The sequence below is a fragment of the Pithys albifrons genome, chromosome 10 (assembly GCF_047495875.1).
Source record: "Pithys albifrons albifrons isolate INPA30051 chromosome 10, PitAlb_v1, whole genome shotgun sequence".
In the NCBI taxonomy this organism is placed as follows: domain Eukaryota; kingdom Metazoa; phylum Chordata; class Aves; order Passeriformes; family Thamnophilidae; genus Pithys; species Pithys albifrons.
This window is the reverse complement of record NC_092467.1, coordinates 11,279,652-11,289,179: the sequence shown is the minus strand read 5'-3', so window position 1 is coordinate 11,289,179 and position 9,528 is coordinate 11,279,652.

Below are 9,528 nucleotides of genomic sequence, written 5' to 3'. Positions count from 1 at the left end.
GCCGGACGGGCTGGGCAGCGGGGCTGCGGGGTCCGGGACTGCGGGGTCTGGGGCTGCGGGGTCCCCGGCTGCTCGGCTGCTCACAGCAGCGCCGGCTTCTGCCGGAGATCACGGAACATTCACACTCCTTTCACTTTAGACGTTGTCCCCTCTTTATCATTATTTCCTCTTCCCTTTCCACATTTCAGCTCCTCTAATTTTGCTTGTAAAACATTTCAGGCGGTTATCAGAAAGAATTCGAAATATTTTACTGCTTTCCAGAGCTCCTTTATCAAAAGAAAAGGTGCCCCACAGTTGCCAGCCCGGGGCCACGGAGCCACTGCTGCCCGCAGGGGAGCAGCGAAGGCACCGGGGAGCGGAAGATGCCATCGGGAAGCGGGAGCGGGACCGGAGTCACTTAGCACATCTGCACGCCGCTGCCGGGCGATTATCAGGTCATTTCTTCCGTAATGCAAACCATGCGCTCACGTACTACATCAAACGGCTAATTGCGCATGATACGTTCAGTAACGGAGGTCAGCGGCTGCAGAGAGCCGGGGCTCGGGGAAGCGCCCCGGGCAAAGTGGCCTGGGCGTCCCCCTCCCCGAGCCGCACCGGCGGCCTCAGGATGGGACCGGAAAGTCCCGGTGGCGATGTCGCCGCCCGGGCACGTGCGGGGGCAGTGGCAGCCCGTGTCTGTCCCATCGGTGACAATCTCACCACCGTCGGCCCCGCCGGCTCTTCCCGCCCGCTGCCGCCGGCCCGGCTGCTGCTCCGGAGGGAAGCGGCCCCCGGAACGAAAGTGACGGAGCCCCAGCCCAGGCCCATCTATGGCTTCTCTGTGAGCAGACGGTGGCCGTGTTTAGGTGTTTGGGTACTGTTTTAGCGATGCTGGTGTCTAACGTAGCTGTGGTCTCCTGGGATGCCAAATGCCACACATCTGGAGCCACTGCTAGCAAGGACTCACTAGTCGGGATATGCCTGAAATCAGTGTCAGTGAGACCTCAATTTGTGTTTTGGTATATTTTGATACCACTTCAAATTGCACAGCTACCCAATTTCTCTTTCCCTATACCTACCACCATAACCCATTTCTTCTGTGAATCCAGTGTTAGTTTTAAGCACAGTCTCAGGTTGCGCATGGTGCTTCTCAGGAGACAGTCTTACCTTTCAGACCTTCCTCATCCTCAGTCCCATTCCCAACCATAATGCCTTTGATGAAGCGTTTGTATTTTCTTATTCCCAGACTTCTGTCTTGACATCATGAGTTTCCCCACACTCAAGTATCTCCAAAAGCCGAGAGCATGAAGTGAGAGGCTCATGTGCCTTGGCAGAATTGAAACCTTGCTGTTGGACTGTTTGTCCCCAGACTTTTTGCTCTGCCTTTTCTAGTTGCCTACATGGATTTTGACATTTTCCTGAAGTCGTGGACTCAAGATGACCCATCACCCTTTCTGTTTTCTCTCTTGTTGCCTGTTCCAATGTAGCAATCACCTCCTCACTCTTTATTATTTTGCCTTCCCAAACATGACCGTTCTCAAGGAACACAGCTGCTCATCAGATGTCCCTTTATTCCTCCTCCATGCTGAGTGTCAGTTCGTTGCCTCGGTTGAAGTCTACCCTCTGTTCTCTCCCACTAAAGTCCAACCCTTGCTGATTCTGTGTGTAAATCAGACACTTTTCTCTCCCACAAGCTCTAAGGCCAGCAGGAAGTGCAGACAGCACCAGAGAAAAGACTTGTTTCACAGATTCCAAGTCCAGACAGTTTGGGAAGACCCAAGAAAAGTCGATAAGAAAAATTGTGGATAAACTTGTGCTTTACTCTGAATCTGAGCATTTTTATTGAAATGGAGTCATCAGAGAATTTAGCTGCATGTATCCAGCAGGTATAGCAGGATACATGGATACATGCAAGGCATGGTTGGTTACAGTTTATGTTACTTGGCCAAGTTAGGATACATTTTCACTTATTGGCAAAAGTCACATTCCCAACAGACAAAGTTCCTAGTACACCATCTCCATGCCAAGAATGTCGCTGTTCCTGAGCAGGGGACATAAGCGTTGCTTAATGTCTTTGCAACTACTAACATGAACACAACAAACTACTTTTTTTTCATGGTCTTATACAAACCTATACATATATAAAAAGGTTGTATCTTCCTGAGCTAAATTTTTCAAAATATTTACCCTAAAGCTAATAGGAGTCTGGAAAATAGGAGCTTAATGTATTAAAAATGTTAGAGTTCTAAGGAGCTGAAAACAAGGCAGCTTCACAGATTGTGAGATGCTGACTACACTTAAAAATTCATGAAAAGTATATTGTTCAGCAGCATTGAATAACTCTAAATAATTCTCTTTATGATTGAGTGGCTGCATCAAATTGGTTCCAAGCATTTAATTTTATTTATAAATTCTGTGTGATGCCTTGTGGGATCCAAAAATATGTACAAATATTATGTCTAATCTGGAAGCTTATTTTTTTTAGGACTGTGTTTACTTGTTTAATGTATGCATCATCAGTCTCATTCATAATTCATATAAATTATGAACCTTCCACCCAAGGTCACGTTCTATAAATTGATTTCCTTAACAAAGACCTTTAGAAAAATAATCACAGAAGTCAACAGTTAACCCAGTGATACAACCTTAGACCACCTGACATTAACATATTGATATATAACTGACTGTGCAGGTTCCCTTTAAACACTCAGTGACCCCACTGGTGTAAGTCCCACAGTAGAAGAAGCAACCAAACCCTCTGATGCTGGAGCCCCACATGAGTCCTCTGGAACTCTTGCACTTATTTTCAGTGCACACTTCTAGTTCTTAATGTCCACAGAGCTCTCAACTAACTGAAAATCTATACCTTATATACTATATTATGGAATTTATTTGAGAAAAGTGGTATTCAGGCTAGGTATTGCAGCTGAGTTTGGATGATGAAGAGAAGATTGAGAAGGCATTTGGTAGAGGGAGTGTTGATGGAGTGTTGAATGACAATTACTTATTTTGTCCTTACAGACTGAGTTGGTGAATTATGCTGTTTAGCAGTTCTGACCATAACAACAAACAATGATTTAGGAAAACCTGTATATACTAGAATGTCAAAAGCTGAGGTAGTCTATTTTAGAGGTGAGTTGTATATTTCAGTTAACTGAATGCAATAAAATTAGATTCATTTTTGCAGATGTCGATCCCCGCTCCATAATCTTTGTAGAATTCAACTTCAGTAGCGGTTTGACAAATTCCCATTCTTCAATGAAAAAAAATATTATAAAAATAAGAACCCAGCTTTATTCATTCATTCCAAACTACCAAACTTCTACTTTCTGAGAGTTCAAAAGAATTAGCAGGTAAGGCTTGTATTGATTCATTTGGCCATAAGTGTCTGAAGGTGTAATCAAATTGCTTATTTTCAGAGAAGAACTGGTAACCATGTTTTTGATATACAGAGCAGACTTTGACTGAGTGGTGCTGACTTTGATTGGTTCAGACAGGAGACCCCAAACATGTGACAGCAGCATATTCTATCAGAAGCTTTATCTGCTCCCTTGTAAAAATCACGTGGAGGACAGTGCTTCGATAACAAGGAGTTTAAATCAGTTTCAGTGATGAAATTCAGAAAGGAGTGTCACAACAAGAATTTGAACTCTTTATTTCAGTGGAAAAATACTGCTGAAATTTATTCTCATGTGGTCATGTATTTAATTAAGTTTGTGTGGCTGCACGTGATGAGATATTGTTTAGGGCACTGAAAAGGGGCCCGTACAAAAGGTCATATATCTGCTGTATGTCTGGAGACTATAGGATGGTAAACTTTCTGTTGTAGCCTACTGTACTCTGAGATGATGGGAATTTTTCAGAAGATTGTGTGGAATGAAATATTCAAAATTTTTGAGCTTCTTTAGGTCTGTTGCAGAACATGCTACCTTTACAGCACATTTTAGGAGCAGTGGGAGTGAGTGTTGCCTGTCAAGCAGGGCACATTTGTGGAAATACATCTTTCTTTGCCTTTTGGTACCTCCACACACAACTCAGAAAACTGGTATTTGCAGGAGCAGTAAGGAGTCCTGGGAAAGGGTTAGTAAATTCTTTGAACTGGCAGCCTGGGATGCCATTATTTCTCAGTGCTGATGGTATGGGTTACTCAGGCACTTAGTGTCCAGTATTTTGTTGGGGCTAGTGCTTGTTTATGGGCTTTCCATACATATGACTTCTGAGCCAAAATGCTAAACATTTTAACTTACTTTTCTCATGGTTCAATTGTTTTCCCCTTGTTTGGCAGCCCATCCAGTGCAGCAGTCCCTAAATAAGGATCTGCTGACATGTTGCACATCATTCATCCCTCTTCTCTGGATGTTAGAAGAGTTTCAGCCCTGAGTAATGGGAGCTCTTCCTACAGCTTTGCAATTTACTTAGTAGAGTCTGTTCCTTTCTAGTGGCTGGCACTAATTTCCTTCTGTATTTTTTCCTGTGTTCTGTGGAACATAAATCAGTATTTTTTCAAATCACAGTTACAGACAGAAAGCCATCTGTGACAGACATTTGGAGAACATGCAATGTATCTTATTGAGCATCTTTTAATAGACTCTGCTTTTTCGTATAGACTAACCTTTCTTTGAAGAGAATTAGAAATTTTTTTTGAAATGCTTTTTAGTGAACCTTCTCATATTCTCAGCTGTCTATGCTAGATAATACAGGCAGCTGCGAGCTTAGCAATGACAGGTATTTTTAAACCCAGAAAGAAAAAGAGCCTTTCAATTTCTATGTGCTGATATATTAAAAAGCACATTATAATATTAAATGGAACATATCTATTTTTGGTAAAGAAGCTGAGTTAGTATGTATACTACTACATGGTGTGGTGCCATTGTGACATCTGAACACAGTAACAATGAAGTAATTAATCAGCATACAGTTGATGTACTCCTTAGCTTTGTTTAAGATTGATTATCTACGCTACTATCTGACTCTGGTTTCTCTCTTGGTGTTCCCCTCATCAGCACTGCACTCTTAGCCATAGAACAAACAGGTAGTTGCACAGTTATGAGAACCTGATGCCTGGTAATGCTGCCGTAGTTTATTGTGATGTAAGGCAATCCCAGCAAAAATGAGAATTAGGTCTTGAATATCATCTCAGGCCCTCTGACTGTATCAATGTAAATACTCTGCACTGCTCTTCAGGAAAGACAAGCTGTCCAGTGCCTACAATGCATTTTGATGTCCAGGAAACTGGGAAAGGGGAGCAGTCTGAAATGCTTGGGGATCTGAGGGATTGTTGTACTGTAAAATTCTCTTTAGCAGTAACAACCATTGTAATTTCACAGTGAGCAAGGAGGAAAAGGAAAGAGCATAATAGGGAGACTGCCATTACATACATGATTATTCACTGCTGTGCCTTTGCCTTATTTTTTCTTGTGTTGTGTAAACTTACCTCCTTTCTCATTTAAATTAATGTATATTTATGGTACTTAACTGTTAATAGGAAACCACAATTTTTAGATCAAAGAGCAGCTAGTGAATCAGAAGCACTTGTTCAACAGTTGGTGATTGCAGTAATTTGCTATTATGTATTGCACGTGCAATCACCAACATACAAAATAATAGTATCAATATTAGCTAATTGAAATGCTGTGTATGGTAGCATTTAATGTGAAAGGCCTGCTTTGCTTTAGCCTATGTTTTCCTCTATGATTCATTGCTTTTTCTCTAGCACATATGTAAGGAAGTCCATTGCAAGAACTGACATTAGCATTTCAAGGACTTGGCAATTTTGTTTGTATAAGGCATGTAGGAATGTAAAAGGCTCCACTTGGGAAGAGAGTCTCCTGCCTCTGCAAGCTGGATGAAGATTATGTTCTCTCACAAAAAAAAAAAATCATGGTCTTCTAAAATGAATTTTTAACAATTATAAATGAAAATATAAATATTTGGGAGCACTTTCAGAAGACTTAAAGTTATCACATAGTTTTAGCTCCAATAAGGAAAAGATACAGCCCTTCATAGGTTTTTCTCGGTCTTTCCAAGAGCAAGAGAAGTTAAGCTAATAATTCAAACTAGTATAAGAAAAATTAGCTAAAAATAACCTAATTCAGTTTACTTCAAACTAGCATTGAACTTTTTGTTTTCTTTATCTGTGACCTGAAATAGCAGTCAGCATAGAACAGTATTCATGTAACATATGGGCAAATAAAAACCAACACATTTGTTTATGTGATATAAGGGGATTCTGTCAGGAGTGATTTCTGTCATGTTGGAAAGACTACTTAGTGGTATATACATAATCCATGGGATCTAGAACCTGTTGGCTGAAGGCATCCTGCTGCCGCCTACAGAGATTGTCCAATATGTTTGTCCACAATTCCTTTTCATCCCTGTGAAGGAAGTGGGAGTCCCATCATGCTTTCAGACTGAATGCTTTATTACCTGTCTTCTGCTGTGCCCTCTGGACACTGAGAAATGTTTTTATCAGTAGTACAGTTCAAGGGGTGATGGGACTGTTGGGAGCTCCAGCAAAAAGGGAAATTCCTACCATGTTATTTCTTTCCCAAACCAATAATACAAACCACCTCACATTTGTATATGGCAGAAACTCCCAATTATTTGGATGAAGGCACTTACTCAGCAAGATGGTGAAGACTTTCCTACAGGAGAGAACATAGGTGGATTAGCTAATTTTAATGGTAGGAACAAGCTGGAGAAAGTGCTAAAGCGGATTATTCTTTGAGTGCATATGTGGAACATATATAAATCTTCCTCCTGAACCTAAATAAGTTAATGTAAAATATCTTTGGCAGATAGAAGGAGTGGATGCAATTGTACCTAAGGGCACCAACAAGCCTTCATGCCCTGAACAGCCTCACCTGGGCACACCCTCCCCACACCCTGCCCAGAGGGCCCAGGGCTCTATTTATGCTCAGCCCCGGCTGTTATCCTATGTCCTAGCTGTTGTCTGGGTGTGGTGGTCTTCAAAGTATCCTTGCTATTCTCCTGCCTCACTGTGACTCCTGCTAATCCAAGCACTGACCAGCTGTTGTCCTGGCTTGATCTCGGTTTTGGTCCATCACCAAGGCCCTGCCTGGCCACAGGCTCCAGCCCACCCTGCTCCTGTGGTGACGGAAGGGGCTATGGCTGTGTGATCCTGCATGCAGGAGAGGTTTCCTCAATCCTCAGGGGCTTCTGGTGCCTTGCAGTGCCCTACCAGGTATTGCCAGGCAGTGGGGCTGTTCTTGTTCCTGAGCTTGAAAGAAGTTTATCTCTTGAATGCACTTGATGGAGAATTTTTGTCAGTAGGAAAGCAATGGAACAGATACTATCCAAAAGGAATCGTATCATTGCTGAACTTCCTTACTTCTGAATTAATTTTTTTAAACTTTGTTTGGAGGACTGGAGTATGTGTATTGGTGGCTTTCCTTCAGGAGAGAAACACTGGGGAGTGAAGTACTGTAAAACTGCATTTTATTTTCATAAATAGCTAATTGAACTGAGAGGTGGGTCCCCTGCAACAGGTGAAAAGGCAGCCTGCAACTGCATTGTAGCTGCTGGGGGACTTAAGCAAAAGGAGCTGGTAAACCCAGGTAAAAGCTTTTATGGCTTTTAATCTCAGCCCAAACCCTAAAACTTTCTCTTAGCTGCTGCCTCTGGCACCAGGTTTTGATGGAATAATTAGTTTTTTCAACACTGGAGGTAACTTTCTGCATTGAACATATGGGTATCTGATTGGTTTCAGGGCATTAGCTCTCTTTTAATGGGGTTTAGCTTCCTCACAAGACTGCCTTTCCCTTACTGTAACTCCAATGCCCTTATTCAAGCTTTTAATCTCTCTTGACAATAGAAAAGAAAAAAAATAGTTTGGATTATGTTTGAACCAGGCTGATTGTTATGCATGAGCTGCTGCTGAGTGTGGCTGGCACAGATCTAAACTGAGGTCTGGGGGGGTTATGTCTCACACCGACAAGGTATGGCATGTTGTTCCTGTCACAACATTGGATGCAGCTGCTGGTCCCCATTTAGGGCTGCATTTGCCCTTGAGTAATCCTTCCTCTACTATTTCTGTGTTCTAAAAAAATGAGTAATTAAGAGTAGTTGCCTTAAGATAATTATCAGATATTTGTTGATTACATGATGATGGTGACTTTTTGTTGTTGCTGTTTTTACATAATTTATTTTAGGGGGTTGTCACTTTTGAAGACTTAGAAACGTAGAAAATAAGCATAGAGCCTTCCTTGTAGTTCTGTTCACTCACTCCTGTGCCAAACACCAGTTAAAGGCTGTATGTGTATTGCAGGCTGTTGAATGCCATTTCTTTTGAGTGCTTGTTATGACTTAACAGAGCACTGTAAACAATCATCTTCCTATCATCTAAACAGATTAGTATTAACATTAACTAAGACGTCTATTGATTTTACCTAGGAATTGTCTAATAAAGCAAACTACTGCTCTTAATTTTTTTAAATTTACTTAAACTGAAAGGAGAAATTTGAAGGTCTGTTTTACTCTGCTGTTCAGGCAGTTAGAGCCACTGTTAGGATGAAGAGCTTTGTTCTGCAGAGAGCTTTTACTATATCTGTGGTATTTCTATTAATGGTTTGCCATTTGCTCTTGTATGTAACTTGTTAGGTCTAGGATCTGATATTTGCCTCTTCCCTGAATTCTAACCATGTGTGTCAGGAAAACTGCTAAATAAATATATAAAGCTCTTAGCTTGGAAAGTCAGGCATCCCTTCTTTCTAACCTCTTCAGTTTATGTTCTAGATCCTTGTCTCTAGAGGTCTTTCTCCCTTTCCTCGTTGCCTGCAGGATGATAAGCCACCTGCCTGATTGGATCAGTGAAATTCTTAGTTCTTGCTCAGAGGGATCAATATTTGCCAGTAGAGTATGGATTTCATGTGCATGCTGCCAGTTGGATACAGAAGCCTTTTTTTTCCTAGAGGTAATGCTCCAGGGTAGTGCATCATGAGCTCTCTTACTGTATATATGAAAAAACTCAAGCCAAATAGTTTTGTATAGTAGCAGTTTATGTAACAACAAAATAGGAAAGAAATCTTGAACTGTAAAATTAATATTGTCTTCCTCAGAAGCACAAGTTCTTACCTTTCTCATTGCCTGTACCTGTTTAACAGATCTTAGATTAAAGGGTAAGGTTTGATCGGTTATTAAGAAGCACTATTGCATTTATAACCAATCTGTAGCCTTCGTGGTTTTTTTCTTTTCTTGTAAGAGAAAAGCAACAAAATCAATTAAATAGGAGTAAGATTTTTTTTTATTGGGCTGTGGTAAAAAACCCCCCAAAACACAAACTGAAAAAGCCTCACACCAAACCACATGGGTTAGGAAGATAAAAGCTGTTTATTTGTTTTCGTAGTCAATTAGAAAAAAGCATCCCCTAACCACTGACTTTTAAAAAAATTCCCCTGTTTTAACCCCTCAAAGACATCACTCTCATTGCCTTCAGTGGGTTGAGTGTAGCCTTGTGTGAGGAAGGACAAGACCAGGCCCAGCACAGCAGCATGTCAAGGCACTGATGGTTTCAGAGATTTCATGTGTCAC